We start from the raw sequence: 20,200 nt of genomic DNA, 5'->3' as shown, positions 1-20,200 counted from the left end.
AGTAACATACTGTTCAGGGGAAAAATGAGTTCTCTACAGCAACTATTGGAAATGAATGTTGAATCCTAATAGAGACTGCCAACTAGAAAATTTTCAGTACTTCTCATTTCATTGACAAAGCATCCAACAATAACCTTTATTAAGAGGAGATGTGACCATTGTAACATACATGACTGAATCAGACAGAGGTGTCTGAGAACCACGAGACACAGGATAGCTGAGGCAGTCCGAGTATTCGCTGTGAGTTCTGTTCCACCTCTGCTGCTTATTAATTAGGTGACCATGAGCAAGTTACTCAGCTGATCTGTGCCTCAGTTTCCTCATCTGTAAAATAAGGGTGGTGAAAGTTCCAAAACTTACCTCAGAAATTTGTTCTGAGGATTAAATGAGCTAACTTACATAATATATTTACAACATAGCCTGACATATAATACCATATTTAATGTATTTTTTAACAGTTTTATCATCATCATCATCATCATCATTGGTTCTAAAGGTCCATTTGGGAATTTATTCTTTGCAATCTAGCCATAAAAATGTTGATAGATCATGATTGTAAATACTTTAGGTTTCTTAAAGTCCATAGCCGTTCCCCTTGGAGTACTTAGCTGGATTAGACTGCTCTCTCTGATCTTAAAATACATATTAAAGCCAAAGAAATACTAGTTTTGTAAATCCTTAGATGGCACACCCATACAGCTGGTACCACAAATGATGTCACATTTCAGGAAGATCGGCTAATATATTCCATGGGATCAAAGGTACTGCTTAGGATGAAATGTTTTACTTCTAGTTCCCAGGCTGGTCTTTGATTCAGACCCAAATTAGAGAAAAACCTAGCCTTTCAAACAGGTCTTTGCTGAACCAATTTTGACAGCACTTAATTGACCAAGGTTATTTATTACCACATTTAGTAATTTGGGTGAGATTTCTCGTTTCTCAAAACAAGTTTTGCTTACACCCTCTCAAAAGAATGTTACTGGTATGTGGGTAGGTTGTCTGGGGCCAGCCTCTTATCTAGAGCCCAGATTCAAAAAGTCTGAGTTCAGCGAAGTGACTTAGACTGGGTGCTTTTGTTCTGTTTTGTTTAATAAGCATGTATGGATCTTGCTAAAACACGGTGCTACCCCCATCCAAGAACAATGCGGCACACATCATTTCCTGAAATAATAGAGTTGGAAGGCCATTATCTACTCACAAAACAGGCTGAAACAACAGTTCCTGATATTCTTCTCAAATACTTTAACTTCCCAAGGAATCCGGAAAAAATAATTCCATGAGCCGGTGTTGTGAATGAAGGTATGACATTTCAGTTTCCTTCACTGGAATCTAGTGACCAGCAGTAATGAATTACTACCCACTTGGCGTTACTAAGAGGGACTCTGGCCGGGTAAGTTGTTTGTCTTTGCTTTGGGAACACTGCTCACTGCCTTACAGCCTCTTGTGAGATGGTGGCCTTGGGTCCTTTTTTGTCCACTTCTGGGAACCATCCCAGAGATTACCTGCAGCTTCTGGAACTCTACTTATTTATGGCATTATTTTTCTTTTACTCCTGAGGAGAATTTGTGGCTTCTGTTTCAGGCTTTCTGATAAGAAATGTATACTTTCTGGAGAGCATGAATATCCATTTCATCAAAACATGTTTTCGAGTAGCATGAGAGCTTTCTTTGAACCCTGTGAACCCTCTATCTTCAGTGCGGCTTGGTAGATATTCATAATAAGAGCTGTCTTCTCTGTGATCTTTAGCAATCTGGGCATGACCGAGGTCGCCTAATCATGTTCATAGCCAACAAGAGAAACAAACTTCTAAAGCTTCTAATATTTAGATATTACTTTCTGGAATCTCATCTGAAGGAAAACTGGTGCAATAAATGATTTCATCATGGATTTTCTTCTTTGTGTCCTGAGAAGAAATTGGGGACAGTGAGAGACTTTGAGCCTATATAATTTGGACTATGCCAACTCTGTATCTTTGGAAACTTCCAGAAGATTGCCTGTTCAAAATTTCATCTGACTGTTGGACTTGGTTTTGACATACCTCCTTACGAAGTCAGAGGTATAACATATCGTGTGTAAGTGTCGCAGGCAGTGACATTTAGCAGGATGAAGAGAAACTTGAGACACTGTCACATTACTTAGGGGGGTTGCATAAGCCGTCTCCGGAAGTTTTTCACAGTAGGGTCGACTGCTTTCAGTCTGGTTTGTTTAGGTATTCATAAATCTTCTCCCTGTCTGGAAGTGTGGGTATTGATTTAGTGTCTTCTCATTTGGATACATCAGAATGAAATTGTTGGTCACGTTCTGTGGTGAAATATATAACTTTTAGTAGTGTGAAGTTTTGCATTTAAAATTATTTATTTATGATTGTATTAGAAATTGACCAGTTCTTCGGAAAATAGTAGATATAGCTCTATTGGGGTTTTCTTCTTTCAGGATATTCCATTAGCCTGGCCCTGACTTGGCCAACCAATATAGTTGGCAGCCTTCATCCAGCTCCTCCTGATGGCCATATGTCCGCATTCGAGAATTCCTTACCACTTGACATTGTCGTTTGACTCCCACTGACCCTTTCTAAGCCAAGAGATTCCAAATGAGAAACTGTAGATGGAAATGGTCAATTTTTTTTTTAATTAAAAAGGGATAGATAAAATTAAGACCATCTAAAGAAGAGTCCATGACAGCAGCCAAAAGGAAAAGTAGGGCCTGAGCCATCACACATTACAGGATGGAAAGCAGCCCATGTGCGGTTCTGGGATGGTGGCTAAAGTAGTCTTTTGGGGAGGAAGAGGGCCAGGCATGAGGTCTTGGCACTTTGTTCCTTCTGTGGAGTGTGCCAGGACCAGGTTTTGGTGGTCCTCAGTCTAATTTAAGAACTGAGAGGGAATGAACTGTGTCTGGAGCCTTAAATCCGTTGTCTTTGTTGTTTTGGCTGTGGTCTGTATCAGTGGAATCATTTTTGGCTTCTTATCTTGGCTCACTCCCAGAATGGACTTAACACAATAGTTAGCCAATTCTACAGATTCTAGTTACTTTAATAGTCTTTATAATTACCTCAGAGGGAAATCACCAGCTATGAATATTTAACGCATCTATGAAGCACTTAAATCCTAATTGCTGTCATATTTAAGGATGGCTGCCGTGAATGTTTTCTAGTGCCGACATTTTTTCCTCAGTAATTCAGCAATTCTGTGAGGTGCAGTATAGCTTTTCAGATAGCAAGAGTTTCTTAGCCTTCAACAACCAGGTACAGAACAGGCTGTAAGCAAAGAAGGAAAGTGAAATTAGAGTTTGTTCCTCATTTTCAACTCATTGTTACTTAGGCTAAATAAATGGTAAATTACAAATCTGCATTTACCATAAGACCTTGTCATCAGCATTTGCTAAGATAGAATGTTCTAAAGCGAGATCTATCCTAGACTGTATCCAGGGGCTGCATTGCTGGTCCAACCAACATCTCCCTGATTCTTATGATGTATTTTGCAAAGTCCGGGGGATATAAATGAAGTTTAAAATGTAGCTACTGCCTATATAATATTTTAGGCAGAGAAGCCAAGGCTCACCTAAATGAAATAGTTGGAACACAATTTAAAGCTCAATTGTGGAACTCTTGGATGGTACAGGAGGAAGAAATCGCTGTAGCCTGAAAGAGTTCATTCTTCCAAGGAAGCTTCGTGGCAGAGGCAGAATGTGAAGGATGAATGGACTATAACTGGACAGAAAAGAACAGAGCGTTTTTTGGAGGCTGTTGACTCTTTGATAGTAACTTCATATACATAATCTCATTGACCCAGCAGGGTGGACATCTGTATCCCTGTTTATACGGGAAAGTATGAAGGACTGGGCGGGGTGAGTAACTGACTCGGGCTTATATAGCTAGCGAGCTGCTGATCAATGATGGTTAAGCCCAGGGGCTCTGAGTTCAGGCAGTTTGGGATTTGAATCTCAGCTCCTCTGCTAACTGAATTTGTGCTGAATTTCTTCGTGCTTCAGTTTTTTCACCTACAAACTAAGGGGAAGTAAGAAGAGCTGCCTCTTAGGTTTAATGGGATGAACAAACTATTTAATTAGATGAAGAATTTAGCCATTTCTGAGGTACTTACTGTAACCAATCAATAAATGTTTTAGATATGTGTGTGTATAACTAAATGTTTAAGTGTGTGTGTGTGTGTGTGTGTGTGTAGAGAGAGAGATAGAGAGAGAGAGAGTTTGAGATTCTCACCTCCATCTTGTCTGACTCCAAAGTCTACGTTCTTGATACTCTATCACCTTGCGGAGGGAGCAGGTAGAAAATTCTGCACAGGATAAGAGCAAACATTTTATCTGCTAAAGAAAAGTGAAGTCCCCTTCCTGCCTGAAGTAGGGTTGGGGTGATGAAGAAGGGATTGGATAAATCATATGGAATATAGGCCCTTAGGAGCTCGAGGCCATAGGGCCCAGGAAAGCCAGCTCGTTTAGGACGGGAGAAGGGCGTGGGGAGTGTGTTGCTCTGAACTGTGTGTGAGGTAGGGATGGGGGCTGCTGGATGGAAGTCTGCTTGGGAAGCTGGCAAGTAAAGTGAGAGAGCATGCGGTCCTGCATGGGGGGAGTAACAGAAAGCCAAAAGAAAGGGCACATACAGGAGCTGCTGGTCGTGGTGGCACCACCTCAGTCGGGTGACAGCAGGACTGCGGGGTTCTCAGTGCTGTCCTTGCTGTTTGTGGGCGCCGCCCATGCCTCATGCCACCTCACCAGGGCTTCTCGGCCCTAGACCTTAAACTACCCAAAGCTGCAATCAACTCTAACTCTTTTAACTCTTCTTAACTCTTTTGTCTAGAGCAAAAGAGAAAAGTCAATAATGTTTTATTCTAGATAAATCACTAAATAAAATGAATGAGAGTTGCCCCTGGGTGGCTCAGTCGGTTAAGCGCCTGACTCCCGATTCAGTTCAGGTCATGATCTCAGGGTCCTGGGATCGAGCCCCGTGTCAGGCTCCGAGCTTAGCGGGGAGTCTGCTTGGGATTCTCTCTCTCCCTCTGCCCCTCCCCTAGCTCATGTTCACACTCTCTAAATAAATAAATAGATAGATAAAATCTTTTTTAAAAATGAATGAGATAAACAGTTTACTACAGTGTCTCTTAATAGTTCTTTGGCTTCAGCAAGCCTCACATACTGTTTTAATGCCTTCCTATCATTTACTAAAGATTTAGTAAGTCAAATCAACACTTCTCAAGCTGACTTCACATGTTGAATCTCATATCCCATATTTCCTGTTTCTTACATTTCTACCCAGCGACTTATGTCTAGTATAATAATGCCCAATCTTCTTTCTTACCAATATAGGCTAATGCTTATACCAGCTCTGTTAATATCAGAATATTTAAAAAGGGGGGGGGCATGTATTAGCTGAATGGTCCCTGAACAAATCCTTCGTTAAACCTAAAAGCTATCATCTGTAGGCACTGCTGATCTATCAGAGGAGCCTGAGTCTGGCAAATGATGAATAATTATTGTATATTCAGCCAGAAGCTGGAATTAACACCTACAAGAATTGTAATAATAATAAGAATATGATTAATTAGAAAAGAGTTTGTAGAAATGATTAAGAATATGGAATTAGAACCAGACAGCCCCAGGGTCAAGTCCTGACCTTACTCCTCACCAGCGGAATCAACCTCGTCCATTACTTTATGCCGTCAGCCTCAGCTTCCCTCATCTGAGTCCTACAAGGGCTAGATGGGGTAATATTTGCTTAAAACAATATTTGGCACGTAAGTGGCCCTTGGGTGGCCCCATCGGTTAAGTGTCTGACTCCTGGTTTTGGCTCAGGTCAGGATCTCAGGGTCGTGGGATCAAGCCCCACGTTGGGCTCTACACTAGCCTGGAGTCTGCTTACGATCCTCTCTCCCTCTGCCTCCCCCTCCCCCTATAAATAATAAAATAAATCTTTAAAAAAAAAAACACTTTAACAATGCTCGGTAGATGTTTCTTGTGTTCGTTTGTTTGTTTTGTCTTTGCTCAGTAAATGTTAGTACTTGTGGATCCCACATTATTCTTTACAGAAAAAGCCTTGCTCTGCTGTTTGTTTTATTTGAACCTGTCAGTCCTGTGTAGTTGCAGGGAAGGTGTTGCTGTTCTCCTGTGATGCCAAGAACGGAAGTTCAAGGAGAGGCAAAGTAACTTAAGTAAAGCTCGTTAATGGCAAACCCAGGACTCACACTCTGGTGCTCTCTCCTCTGGGTTTTTCAGCGATCCAAGGAGACCTGGCTTTCTTGGATTAAAGAGCCAGTCCCTGATAGCAGCAGTTTCCAACCCGTCCAGGGGCAGTGAGAACACGTGACAAGAGCTTCCTGTCCTCGCCATTCGGATTCTTGGGCCAGATAACTGAAATGAGAAAATGAGGGACAGTGTAGGGAGTTTTAAGCAGAGTTCATTGTATTCACCTTCAAGGACTCTACCTTTTCCTCTAAGGCTACATCTTTCCTACTTTTCAATGTTAAAATATTCTTCCAAAATGGTGGCTGAATGTGAGCTATTTTTTCATTAACCTGTCTGTCCGATGTCACAGAACTTAGACAAAACCACCTTGGGCCACAAATTTTGTTTTTGAAATGTTTTCTAATATGTGGAATTTGAGAAAAAGACAGATGAACATAGGGGAAGGGAAAGAAAAATAAGATAAAAAAAAAAAAAAACAGGGAGGGAGACAAAGCGGAAGAGACGCTGACTCGGGGAAACAAACAGGGTCGCTGGAGCAGAGGTGGGTGGGGGAATGGGTACCTGCTGGACGGCCATGAAGGAGGCCACGGGACGTGACGAGCACTGGCTGTTCCATGCAGCTGACGGATCGCTCAACTCCACCCCTGAAACTAATAATATAATACACTGTTTGCTGACTAAATACAATTTATATTTAAAAAAATCCTGATCTAAAGTTTGAGAAGTGCTTCTAGCCCTAGTGTGATTTCATTATTATAGGTCTTACTGGTTTTAAGTTCCTGGTGTTACTTAGTCTATCCACATCGGGCCTTAAAGTCCGGCCCTTGGATTTGTGTGTGGTTTCCCTTCTATGTGCTTCTCTTATTGAAGTATCTAAGTTACTGCTTCTTAGCCTTTTTGGCAGAAATCAGTCATTTTAGGAAACCAAAATGAAAATTATGATGCCTCTCTCCCCTCCACCCCTAAAAAATACATACACAATTATTGGCACAAATTGAGCAGTTCATAAACTTGGTGGTGCTCAAACCCAGGAACCTCTAGGTGGCTCTAGTTGTCTGTTCGCGTGACCCATTTTGTTCGTTTGTTTCCTCTTACTCCTGTCAGGTGTTAGGGCTCACATGGGGTTTACAAGATCGGTTTTACAAGGGTGGAAGGTGCAGTGTTAGGACTCAATGTTTATTTCGAGGTTCCTACAGCACTTGTGGGTTTTCGGGTGGAACTAGCCGTTGATGGAAGATTGTGGGAAGCCAGGAGTCTTCTGTAGAGTCGGTAAGAATAGAAATTGAAGTAACACCTTTGGAGGGCAATCTGGAAATATCTACCGACATTTAAAATACGGACACTTGCATTTGTATGTTAAGGCATGTACGCGGAGATCTTTGTTGGGGCTTTTCATGGTGGAGCAAATGATTGGAAACACACAAATGTCCATCAGTTTGGAACTAGTTGAATAAATTATGGTATATTCATATTAGTATACTCTGTAGCCATGGAAAAGGATGAGGTAGCACTATAACAACATGAAATGACCCCCAAGATACTTGAAAATGCATTTTTTAAATAAAGAAAAGCACACATCCATGAATTTGGGTATCTCCAGCATATATTCTAGCAGCTGGTGGTAATACGCCTTGGAGGTGGGGTCTGGGAAGCCAAATCTACAACGGGAGACACACTTGCTTTTTTCATTTATTGTAGTGACTAAGTTATTTTATTTTTTATTTTATTTTTTCCCCAAGTGATTTAAATTATATCCTTGTTTTACTTATTCAATAAGGTAACTTAAAAATGAATTCCTTTTTTAAAGTTAGCTTTAAAAAATTGAATTAACTTTTAAAATCACTATGCAGTATGAGAAAAAGAGGTTAGAATATATTTAGGTTAAATTGCCTAAGTGAAAAGGGATGAAGGGAGGCTGGGTAGCTCAGTGGGTTAAGGGTCCGACTCTCAGTTTTGGTTCAGGTCAGGCTCTCAGGGTGGTAAGACTGAGCCCCACACTGCATCGGGGTCCACGCTCAGCAGGGAGTCTGCGGGAGGGTCTCTCCTTCTGAACCTTCCCTTCTCAGGCACTCTCCCTCTCAAATACATATGTCGGTCTTAAAAAAAAAGGGAGGGATAATGCAAAATTAACGGTTTTCTTTTGGCCTCATTCTCTAATGTGGGGATGAGGGGGCACCTGATAGCTTTCAGAACTGGTACATGAATAAATCAAAGGAAATAGCTGTTCACACAGCATGGGGCCAGGCTAAGGAATTTACCACCACAGACAGTCATGGAGTCAGATATTGTGGCTGGAGCTTTTTTTTTTTTTTTTTTTTTTTTTGAAGTCTGGTCACTTCTGTCCAGTCATAACATTTGTAGTTATGCAAGAAAAGATAAGGATAATCAAATCTGATGGTGCAGGATGTAAGCCGATCGTTGGAAAGGAAGGAATTTCTCCCCAGCCTCCCTTCTTTTTTGGCTTCTCCCAGTGCCTCAGAATAACATTACACAATTAGCTAGGTTCACTTTGAAGAATTGACAGTACTTCCTCTGAATCATTAGGTCTCATCCATGGCCAGGGGAAGGATTCCAGACCTGACAGGGCAGCAAAGCTCGCGACTCTTTTTATTTTTTGCACCCAGAGTGGTGGCCCCTGGGGTTCAGAGGTGAACATGTTGGCAGGGGAGCGCCCTTGCTGCTGGGCTGCTCCTGCCATTCCTGGGGAAAGAACATACTCAAAGGGAAAGAACAGGTTTCAATTCTCCTCCTGTGGAGCTGGTGATCTCCTATCAACAACAAAGGCTAGATTATCGCGGGAAGGACTGAATAGATACTCAGGAAATAACTCGTGCTTTTTCTCTTTCCTTCTTTGGCTACAGCTTGTAATGAATCCCTCCACCAGGGGTAGACAGAAGACATAAACTACCAGTCTCATTTCACCCGGCTTCAGGTCTTACAGGATTACCGCTCATGTTTATCCACGTGACTCAAGAAACATGGCACCCTTCCATGTAGCTCTGTCTTCTGTTTAAAGATGAACAGTAGAATGGATCCAACGGACTTCGATTTGGAGTTCCACTTGACAAGACGCACTGCAGAATGACTCCATTCTGTCCCTCTCGTGTGATCAGCTCCAGGGTAAACCATTAAGTGTCCAATCATGGGAATAAGAGGACCCTCTTGTTAAATGGGATTTCTCTCATATTATGGGATCCGGAAGGAGGCAGACAGAGTGTTTGTTAAATGTGCAGGATGAAAGCGTATCCTTATTCCCGGGCTTTGCTTTGATGGGCCTTTTCCATCAACCCTCGGCTGGACGAGCTGGGGACAACAGAGTTAGTGACCCCCGACCCATCTGGTAGCTGGACACAGGGGACAGCCTCTTACATATCCCAGATCTGCTTCAAACAGTGGGTCATCCAAACATCCAAAGCCAGGAGAAAATGTGTCTCCATCATTATCGTGTGACTTAATTACACACTAGAAAGTTCTAACCGAACCTTAAAAAAAGAAGCCCTCTTGTTACATATAATTAGAATTCCTTTTTGTGCTATCCAGACCCATTGGCACTGGCAACCTTCTCAGGAGACCCATCGCGTTTACTTTCTGTGGCGATGGAAATGCGCTGTATCTCTTCTGCCCAGTGGGGTGGCCATTAGCTACATCGGACTCTTGAGCACTTACGATGTGGCCAGTGGGACCGAGGCACTGAATGTTGAGTGCGATTCGACTTGAATTAACTTATGAACAATAACGCGCCATCTGGAATTAGCGCTCCTTCCGTCCCCATCTCATTTTGACATTAGTGTACCAGCAGGTGACATCGCCGTTGCCTTCCTTCCCGGGCAGTGCGTTGGCTCCCTTTTTGTCATTAGGATTTAAAAGCGACACTCAGGTGTCACTTGGCTGTTTTCACACAGTTTTAGTAAAAGCGACACAGTCTCACCACTGTGGAAAGGCTGGGGGCTGCCCTTACGCCTAACCCCTGAACGGCGATCTCAGGCCACAACCTCAGCGAGGCCTCTTTTTTCTAAATGGAGCAACTGGGAGTGAAAAATCTAGGAATCTCATGTTTGCATAACCGAGAGCGACATGGGGTACTAGGAAATTCCATCAGTAAGCCAAGTAACTTCTTAGCAACAGGGCCCGTGTCCTTTATCTGTTTCCTTAGTTCCTAGCATAAGTTTTAATGTTTCTCAAATGCGTGAAATAATATGTGGGATAAACTGATATGGCTCAGAAACGATGCCGGTGACAGAGCACTGAAGACGGTGTCTTTATTAGCAGGTCGGTCACAGAAACAACACAACGTACAATAATCTGAACTTACGGGACAACTAATAGAAAGACACTGCAAACCCAACTATGACTAGTGCTATACTCATTTATTCTGTACAGATAGGTGAAACCAGAAAACATTTTCATTTTCCACAACCTTCTTTTGGATTGAGTTTCTACAACGGCCTTTCTCTCCTCCTGGACATTCCTTTCCATCTTGACTTCCTTTGCACCCCTGCCCTGAGAGACACGGCGTAGCCAGCCGCCTCCCCGCCCTGACTCCTGCCCCGTTTTGCCATCATCATGGTCCGTGGGTGAAAATACTTTGTAAACTGAAGCCCTTAACAGAACGAGCGCCTCACTTTTCTATTTTAAGATGTTTTCACAGGATAACCACAGCCTTTCCTAGTCCCTTTTCTGCTCTCTTTTTGGTTCTCATGTAGACAATCCATCAGTTTCTTTCTTTGATAATTCATTCCTGCCCTAAAGGCTTTTTTTTTTTTTTTTTGACAGACAGAAATCACAAGTAGGCAGAGAGCAGGCAAAGAGAGAGAGGAGGAAGCAAGCTCCCTGCTGAGCAGAGAGCCCAACACAGGGCTCGATCCCAGGACCCTGGGATCATGACCTGAGCCGAAGGCAGAGGCTTTAACCCACTGAGCCATCCAGGTACCCCAAGACTTTTATTTTTTTAATTGTATCTGATGACTTATATGTCCCACCATCTCAACTGCTGTAACTTCATTTCCTTCTTTGTATCAAAGCATCCTTGAAACCCCAACTTGTGGGGCTCCTGGGTGGCTCAGCTCATGAAGCCTCTACCTATGGCTCAGGTCACATCTCAGGGTCCTGGGATCAGACCCCATGTCAGGCTCTCTGCTCAGTGGGGAGCCTGCTTTCCTTCTCCCTCTGTGCCCCCAATCCCTGCTTGTGTCCTCTCTCTCTCTTTCTCTCTCGATCTCTCAAATAAATAAATAAAATCTTTAAAGAAAAAAATGAAGCCCCAATTCATATGTAGAAGTTTCTCAAACAGCCAAACCTGTGTCTTACAGAAGAAAGAACTCAGAGCTCTAAGAAGTGTGAACAACTGATTTAAGAATTTACTTGAGTCACTAGCTGGTTGGATGATCAACTATACTTCAATTTTTAAAAATGAACAAATAAAATAAAATACCAAATGATGTTTAAAAAAATATAGAGGGGCCCCTGGCTGGCTCAGCCAGTTAAACATATGACTTTGGCTCAGGTCATGGTCTCAGGGTCCTGGATGGAGCCTCGGGGTGGGCTCCCTGCTCAGCGGGGAGTCTGCCTGACCCTCTGCCTCTACCTCTGCTCCTGCTCATGTTCTCTCTCTCTCTCTCACTCTCGCTCTCTGCCTCTCAAATGAACAGATAAAATCTTTGAAAAAAATTTTTTTTAAAAAATGGAAAAGATATTTTAGAGTTTCAGCAATAATTGGGAGGGGTATAAACGAAATTCTTCCAAGGTCCCTTGCTTGCATGTAGAAGTAAAAATGTTAATGATATTAGCTTTTCTTTTTAAGATTTTATTTATTTATTTGTTTGTTTGTTTATTTATTTATTTATTTCTGTGATCTCCACTCCCAGTGTGGGGCTCAAACTCACAAACCCGAGGTTAAGAGTCTCAGGCTTTACCAGCTGAGCCAGCCAGGCACCATAATGTTAGCTTTTGACACCCAATAGTACATGTTTGGTAGTCTTTCCTCCCAAAATAGTAAAAGATTGAGAATTGCCAAGTTAATGAAAGAAAATTATCTTATTGAGTCAGTTCTAAATAAGGCAAAAAAAGAAAAAGGGGAGAAAGACAACCTAGAACAGGCAAGATGAGCATAAAGCTGATGGAAGACCGTAGACTTTGAATCAAATAAATCTTAGGAAATAAATGTGTATAGTGACAAAATGCTTTTCTCAAAATATAAACATTGATAGCTAAGTTGTGTTTATAAAACTGTGCTTTTACAAGAGACACATTAAATTATGAGAACACAGAAAAGATTGAAAGCAAACATATAGAGATAAGATAGAAGAAGATAAGAAAATGTATATTGTGGAAACACTAACCAAAAGAAAACTACTAACCAGATCAGTATCAGAGAGAGGGTACTGAGCAAAATATATTCCAAGAGATAAAGAGAAATCCTTCAGGATGATAAAATATGTAATTTACCAACAAAGTATAAAAATTCTAAATTTGCAGCAAATAATGTAACTGCCTTAACAATTGGCAAAAACGGCACTGAGAAACCAGTAAAACAATAGCAGATTTGAACAAGACAATTAACAAGCTTGATCAAATTAGCATCCGTAGAACAGAATACCTATGGCTGCACAAAAGGCAGAATATATTATTCTTAAGTACACAGGGGATATTTATGAAAAGTGACCCCATGCTGGGCCATAAACCAAGATTTCAAAAAATGAAGATCAGGGGCACCTGGGTGGCTCAGGGAGTTAAAGCCTCTGCCTTCGGCTCAGGTCATGATCTCAGGGTCCTGGGATGGAGCCCCACATCGAGCTCTCTGCTCAGCGGGGAGCCTGCTTCCCCACCCCACCCCCCGCCTGCTTCTCTGCCTATTTGTGGTTTCTATCTCTCAAATAAATAAATAAAATCTTTAAAAAATATATGAAGATCACACACACTATGTTCTGACAACTTAGAATAAAGCTATAAATTAAAAATGAAAATATCACTAGAAATATATATTAGGTCTAAATAAGCCCTAGGTTCAAAGAGAAATCACAGTAGAGGTCAGAAAACATTGTAAACTGAAAGAGAATTTGTGGCATTGGTGGTATGGGGATGCAACTAAAGCCACTCTTAAAGGAAAATTTATAGTTTAAAATTTTTAAACTGAATTTAAATTTACAAAAATATTGCAAAATATTAGATACACAAATGAACTTAAATTTACAGAAAAATAGTACATGGGAAGGAAATACTAAAAATCAGTTTTCTAATAACTCATCTCTAGAAGTGTGAGAAAAACAGCAAATTAAACCTAAAGAAAGTAGAAATAAAGGGCATGGCTGGGTGGCTTAGTCGGTTAGGTAGCCGACTCTAGATTTTGGTCCAGGTCATGATCTATGGTTCCTGGAATGAGTCCTGCATTGGGCTCCCTGCTCAGCGGGAGTCTGGTTGTCTCCCTGTCCCTCCACCCCCGCCCCGGCTCTTTCTCACTCTCACGCTCTAAAAATAAATAAATAAATAAATAAATCTTTAAAAAAAACAAAAAAACACCCGAAATAGAGAATAAATAGATGAGAGGAATGAACAAAACAGAAAATAGCAACAGAGAGGACCTACAGAGCTAAAAATTCTGTATTTGACAGGACTAAAGAAATGATGCGACACTTGTTATAAGAGCATGACTTGGAAGAGTCCCAAATTCTATCGGCAGCAGAATGGATAAATAAATTGTGGTTTGTTCATGCAGTGCAATGCTCTACAGACGCCCAAAATGAACTGACCCAGCCACAGACCATAATATCATGAGTCTCACGAATGTCGAGTGAAATCAGCTAGATGCAAAATTATATATACTATATGATTCCACTTATATAATGTTCAAAATAGTACAGTTAGTACCTGGTTATCCCTGGGGAGGTGGGAGATTGTAGTGATTGGGAGGGGGCTCAGGGAGGAACTTCTGAGGTGCCGGTAGCTGTCTACTTCTTGACGTGGGTGACAGTCCCTGGAAATATTCTCTGGATGATTTGTTGAGTTGTATGCTCTTTTGTAAAGATACAAACCTATGATGAGGTTTATTCAAAATAGGATGTATCATTTAGCTGAACTCAGGGCTCAGTGCCAGAATTGCCAGTGAATCAGAGGCAATGTCTGGCTTCCAGGAATTGAATATCCCTGTGGACAATGACTTAGAGACCAATGTGCTAAGTGCCGTCGACGATCAACACACAGAAGAGAGCCAGGCTTGCCTCATGGGCTCAGGATTGGTTTCCCAAGGAGTCGACATGTGAATGGGATCTTAGAGTATCATCGGCCTCAGAACAAAATGAAGTGTCTGGGGATGTCCAGGTAGAACATTCAGGAACACAAGCCAAGTTTAAAAGAGGAGGCATGTTCACTCAGCCACTGAAAAAAGAAATGATTAGAAAAATTAGTACTTATTAAGTTTTGCGTTAGTGCTGAAGGCTGATCATAAAAGAGAGAATGGTCCCCTGCCAGGAGACATGCGTAAAAATAGAATCGAAGGACAAGTCTTCTTTGTTCATCTAAAACTCCATGCATGGATCTCAGTGTCTGTAGAGTGGATTAATTTTATACGTTTGCTGGTAGCCAAGCACTGATAGGAGTAGATATTAAAGTTAAAAATTATGCACGTCTTTAGGGAAAATGTGAGTGCTTCTGTGCGCCTGTTCACACGCCGCTCCCCAGCTGCCGATAATGCTTCCAGAAGCACAGGGAGAACACGTCTGCTCCACGGGCTTAGGGCTTCCTGTCTGCTCGCCCTGCTCATGCTGCCCCTGCCATCCTCTCCTGCAAGCCAGCGCAGACCCTCAGTAAATTTATAGGTTACCTAGGGGAACCTGCTAAGTGGGCGGGCAGCTCCTCACTAAAGGGACATTTGGAATGCACGCTGCGGTCTTGTTTTGTGCGTGCATCTGCTCTGCACTTAATGCCGGGCCCTGCAGTCATCTGCCCATGAGTCTGTCTCTCATATCCATGTCCTTGTCCCCTTTGCCCACCACAGTGGCTGGCACCTCATGGGTACTGAGCAAATGTTTGCCGAAAGCATGTTAAATAAAAGCCCAGATGGTGAGTGGCCCTAACCATGCAGCTGTGGCATGGGGAAGGCTTATCTGTCGCCCCGTGAGGGTGTGGACTGATGAGGGGGACAATTGATCGTGCCAGTGAGGACGCTCTTGAGTGTGAAAACAGTGAGGTGCTGGTCATTTTCTACTTCTTGTAGAAAACTGGTAGCTTCCTACTTCACCTTGAAAAAAGCTGAATTAATTAAATTAACTTAATTTAAAAGGTTATTAATACATATGCGGGCAGGGGGCGCACCTGGGTGGCTCAGTCGGTTAAGTGTCTGCCTCCAGCTGAGGTCATGATCTCAGGGTCCTGGGATCGAGCCCCGTGTTGGGCTTCTGGCTGAGCAGGGAGCCTGCTTCCCTCTGCCGCTGCCCCTTCCCCCACCTCCCCTGCTTGTGCTCTCTCTCTCTCTCTCTCAAATGAATAAATAAATAATCTTAATTTAAAAAAAAATACATATGCCAGGTTAAACTAAAAATCTTCTGGAGAAAACCGAGAGATACGGTCACCCCTGTGATGACTCTCTTACCACAGAATTATTGCAAGATGTGCCTGTGTCACCCCAGAGACTCCCGTCTCATCTGTGGTCCCAACCCCAGGTGACCGTGGAGAGTCTGGTATGCGAAGCACCACTCGTGTACATTCTAGATCTCTGAGAGGAAGGTGGTCCTGGGGACTGCCGCAGACCTCCTCCTCCCGAGTTCCCGCAACAAGCCCAGGGAGGACACATGACCCTTTTAAGGTCAAGTTCCCATCTCCTGTGGGCCCTCTGGGTTCCTGCTGAATCACCAAAGCCCAGTGTTTGGCCCACATGTGGCACCGGCAGACACTGAGAGGGGGGTAGTTGGGCTCCGTGGCCAGCACTGAGTTGCCGGCATCACGCCGTGTTTGCTGGGCAGGCCTGGGGTGAGCGGTGCCCCCCACTCCTCCTCCGCCCTGTGCTTCTGCTGCGGAGACAGAGCCCTTCCGGGGGCCGGCTGGCACTACTGCTTTCCTGTCTCCCTGAGAAAGCTCGCCATTCTTCTCTGCCTGCAGACACCTTCAAGGCCACGGTCAGGACAGTATTCCTGGGGGCCACCGGCTAAGTTCAGGAGACAACACCAGCCTCGGGAGCCTGGGGACTTCCTAGAATACGGAGGAAAGAGGGGCTGAATAACAAAGATAGAAGTTTGCAATCAAGGAAAACATTACACCCTTCCCCCCAACACACACACACACACACACACCCCGCCGCACCAAAAAATACTTTCCAGGCTATGTAAGGAGTACGTAAACATTGCAGCCGATGAACATTTGATAAACTATTAACTTCCCAGTTTCTCTGATAGGAAGGCTGCGAAGGGAGATAAAGCAGGGGCGCACGGCGGAGGACAAACAGCTCAGCATCCAGCAAACCTCCACATGTTTCTTTTTTTGTTTTCAAGACGGGTTGCCATTTCCTCCGCGACGCTTGTTTACGAACGCGCTGACTCATCTCGAGGCCAGCGCCCGGCTTCCCTGCCCGAGAGATGGGCTTGCACATCTGCCAAGGGGACTCGGGGCGAGAGATAACGGGCGGCGACAACAAGTCTTCCTCAGTCTGCCGGCCAAAAGCACTTTTGGCACTGGGTGTGTTTGGGGGGGGGGGGAGTGTGCTGAGAATAACTTATCATCAGTGCCCCGAAAGCTCTGAAGTTCTGGAAGCCCAGAGTGGTTGTTTGCCAGACAGAGATAACGGGCAGGATGCGACTGAGAGCCAGAGGCCCCGGGGAAGTCAGGCTACACCTGGCAGCCGCTGGAAAGGAAAGGGGGATGAAGCAGCCGGTGAGCACATGGTTTCCTGGTTGCCCAGTCCTTGCTGTCAACACGAGCCAACGGTCTCAAGTTAGCCCAAAGGACTGACTTCTTATCACTGAGCTGGGTTAAAAACAAAAACAAAACAAACCATAATGTGTTATGTTGCAAAGAGGAATTTCCAGAGATGTGATTTAAAAAAAAAAAAAAAAATTAATGCAAGCAACTCCTCTTGGAGAGAGAATCTGTTCATTTGCGGTAGTTCTGGTTAAAAAATACGTGATTGGGGGCGCCTGGGTGGCTCAGTGGGTTAAGCTTCTACCTTCGGCTCGGGTCATGATCCCGGGGTCCTGGGATCGAGTCCCACATAGGGCTCTCTGCTCAGCAGGGAGTCTGCTTCTCCTCATCTCTCTCTCTGTCTGTCTCTCTGCCTATTTGTAATCTCTCTCTCTGTCAAATAAATAAATAAAATCTTTAAAAAAAAATACATGATTGTGTGATAAGGCTAGGGTTTGGTTGTCTTATAAATTGCTCAATCGGTAACACATCCTTCATTTTTTTTAAGTTTAAATCCAATTAGGCAGGGTGCCTGGGTGGCTCAGTCGGTTAAGCAACTGCCTTAGACTCAGGTCATGGTCCTTGGGTCCTGATCTTAAAACCTGAGTTGGGCTCCCTGCTCAGCTCCCTTCTCCCTTTCTTACTCCCCCTGCTTGTGTTCCCTCTCTCGCTGTCTCTCTGTTAAATAAATAAGTAAAGTCTTTGTTAATAACAACAACAACAAAATTAATTCAATTAGCCAACACATAGTAAGTACATCATTAGTTTCAGATGTGGTGGTCAACATTTCATCAGTAGCAGGTAACACCCAGTGCTCGTCACAGTTACCCCAGCCCTCCCCCACCCACCTCCCCTCCAGCAACTCTCCATTTGTTTGCCATAGTTAAGAGTCTCTCGTGGTTTTTCTCCCTCTCTGATTTCTTCCCATTCAGTTTTCCCTCCTTTCCCCTGTGATCCTCTGTGCTGTTTCCTACACTCCATACATGAGTGAAACTTGATGATAATTGTCTTTCTCTGATTGACTTATTTTGCCCACCATAGTACTCTCCTGTTCCATCCAGGTCAGTGTAAATGGTAACTAGTCATCCTTTCTGAGGGCTGAGTAATATTCCATTGTACATATAGACCGGATCTTCTTTACACATTTATCTGTCAATGGACATCACAGCTCTTTCCACAGTTTGGCTTCTATGGACATTGCTGCTATAAACATTGGGGTGCACATGCCTCTTCTTTTCACTACATCTGTATCTTTGGGGTATATACCTAGTAGTGCAATTGCTGGGTCTTAGAGTAGCTCTATTTTTAATTTCTTAAGGAACCTCCACACTGTTTCCCAGAGTGGCTGCACCAACTTGCATTCCCACCAACAGACACATCCTTCATTTTTACAGCATGGTTCTGATAACCTAGAGAGGCAGTTGAAGATAGCTCAGAGCTTGGACCTGCTTATTCTGAGCTGTCCAAAGGGCATCTGGAATTAGTATTAACTGTTCTACTTACCAAATGCACCTCTAGATATAGGGATGAAGCTCATTGCTCTGCAAGCTTCTTCAGCTCAAGTCCTTAGGTGCCCAGATGGGCTTCACCATGCACAGTTTCTGCTGTAGATTTGTGATGAACATTTCCTTCATTGTCTCACAGAACCTGTTAGGGTAATAGCTAAAACAGCAATAAAGGAATGATTGTGTCAGTGATAAGTTCAGTGCTCTACTACGCATTGAGTTACAAAGGGCTACGCAAGTCCTGGGCAGCGTGTCCATTAATAATAACCCTGACTAATTTCAGGGCAGAGGAGGGCAAGGACTCTGAGTTTATTTCATCAGTATTCACAGCCACAGAACTTGTTCTTCAACAGTGAGTCCAAGCAAATATCAGAGCCTGCTGAGTTATTGGAATTTTGATATATAATTGATATTTACATAGTGATTTAAGATTTCGGCAGGAGAGCTCCCATGTCAATGCTAAGTAACTTAATTACATTGTGTGTAAATATAGTATATTCTTTCCCTTTGCCTAGTGCTGCCTAGCATGACTCCTATTCTTATAGTTATTATAAACTAATCAGCACCATCTTGAGGAGTATTTAACAGGCATCTAACATGGTATCGTGCTAGAACACCTAAAAAAAAAAAAATCCCTCCAGATTTTAGAGCGCTCCTTTCTTTTAATAGATGGGTAGGTTTGTTTTCATATGTTGGTTATTTAAATCACCCTGAAGAGAGGAAGCCCGTCAGAGTGTGAGTCTTACCTCAATCAAAGCCATGTTTTTTGTTGGCTATCATACAGCATATTTTCAGTAAGATTTTGGCAGGTGAAGGCTAGATTTAGCTATAGATAGCTTAGGGGAGGGTAAGGACCACACACTGTTGGCAGCGTCTTTATCCTTAGTCTCTTGGTCTAATTAAGATTGTGATTAGCCATCTGATCTCAGTAGTAGCTAGTTTCTTGCACTGGGTGGTTCATTAATTTAATATAGATAACTCAGATTTCAAGGTCAGGAGGACATAAAATTGACTTACTTGTTATGAAGGGATTTTAATGCACAGAGCCCTAAAAATAGAGTTTTGGATTTTGTGTATCTACCTCCCTTGAGCTGGCCATCTGGAGGGCAGGTGGGAAACAATATAGCGATCCAGAAGCCCTAGGGTTGACTCCTGAATCATCTTCTCCATATAGAAAAGCAGGACCTAGAGGGGAAGACTATTGTCCGCTCCATGGAAGTCCTCCTATGTATATAGGAGACAAAGCTGGCTTCTTCCAGTGTACAGTGTATTGTGTAAGGAGTGAAGAGTTATTTCCCAAAATTCAATTAATGCGGAAAATTAAGTGTTTTTTGATTTTCAGAATGCGTAACATGGAATGAAACAGACTCCTGTCTTAGCCACCTCACCAGCAATCTAGACATTTTATTAAGACAGTTATGCCTTGAGACAGTAATATTTGAGAACAGAAAACAGATTAAGGAAAAAGTAATTACGTGTTTACATGATTACATAAATACATGTAAGGCAGAGCCTCTGAGAGTTATAGCAAAGCAAAGGCTATCTTAATGGTATCACCACATTTTCTCAAATCTAAGCTGTGCTTTATTATTTTTACATGTTACCATTTCTGCTGT

At 42.9% G+C, this 20,200-nt stretch overlaps 1 long non-coding RNA gene across 1 annotated transcript; it reads left to right on the top strand.

The window, feature by feature from the left end:
• Positions 1–1,127: 1,127 nt before the first annotated feature.
• LOC309864383 lies at positions 1,128–17,251 on the top strand. Its single transcript, XR_014311490.1, has 3 exons — positions 1,128–1,390; positions 9,057–10,464; positions 16,674–17,251. It is a non-coding gene; the product is annotated as an uncharacterized lncRNA (long non-coding RNA).
• Positions 17,252–20,200: the final 2,949 nt, after the last annotated feature.

The sequence above is a fragment of the Mustela nivalis genome (genome assembly GCF_964662115.1).
Source record: "Mustela nivalis genome assembly, chromosome: 5".
NCBI classification, from domain to species: Eukaryota; Metazoa; Chordata; class Mammalia; order Carnivora; family Mustelidae; genus Mustela; species Mustela nivalis.
This window is presented reverse-complemented; position numbering and strand designations above follow the sequence as displayed.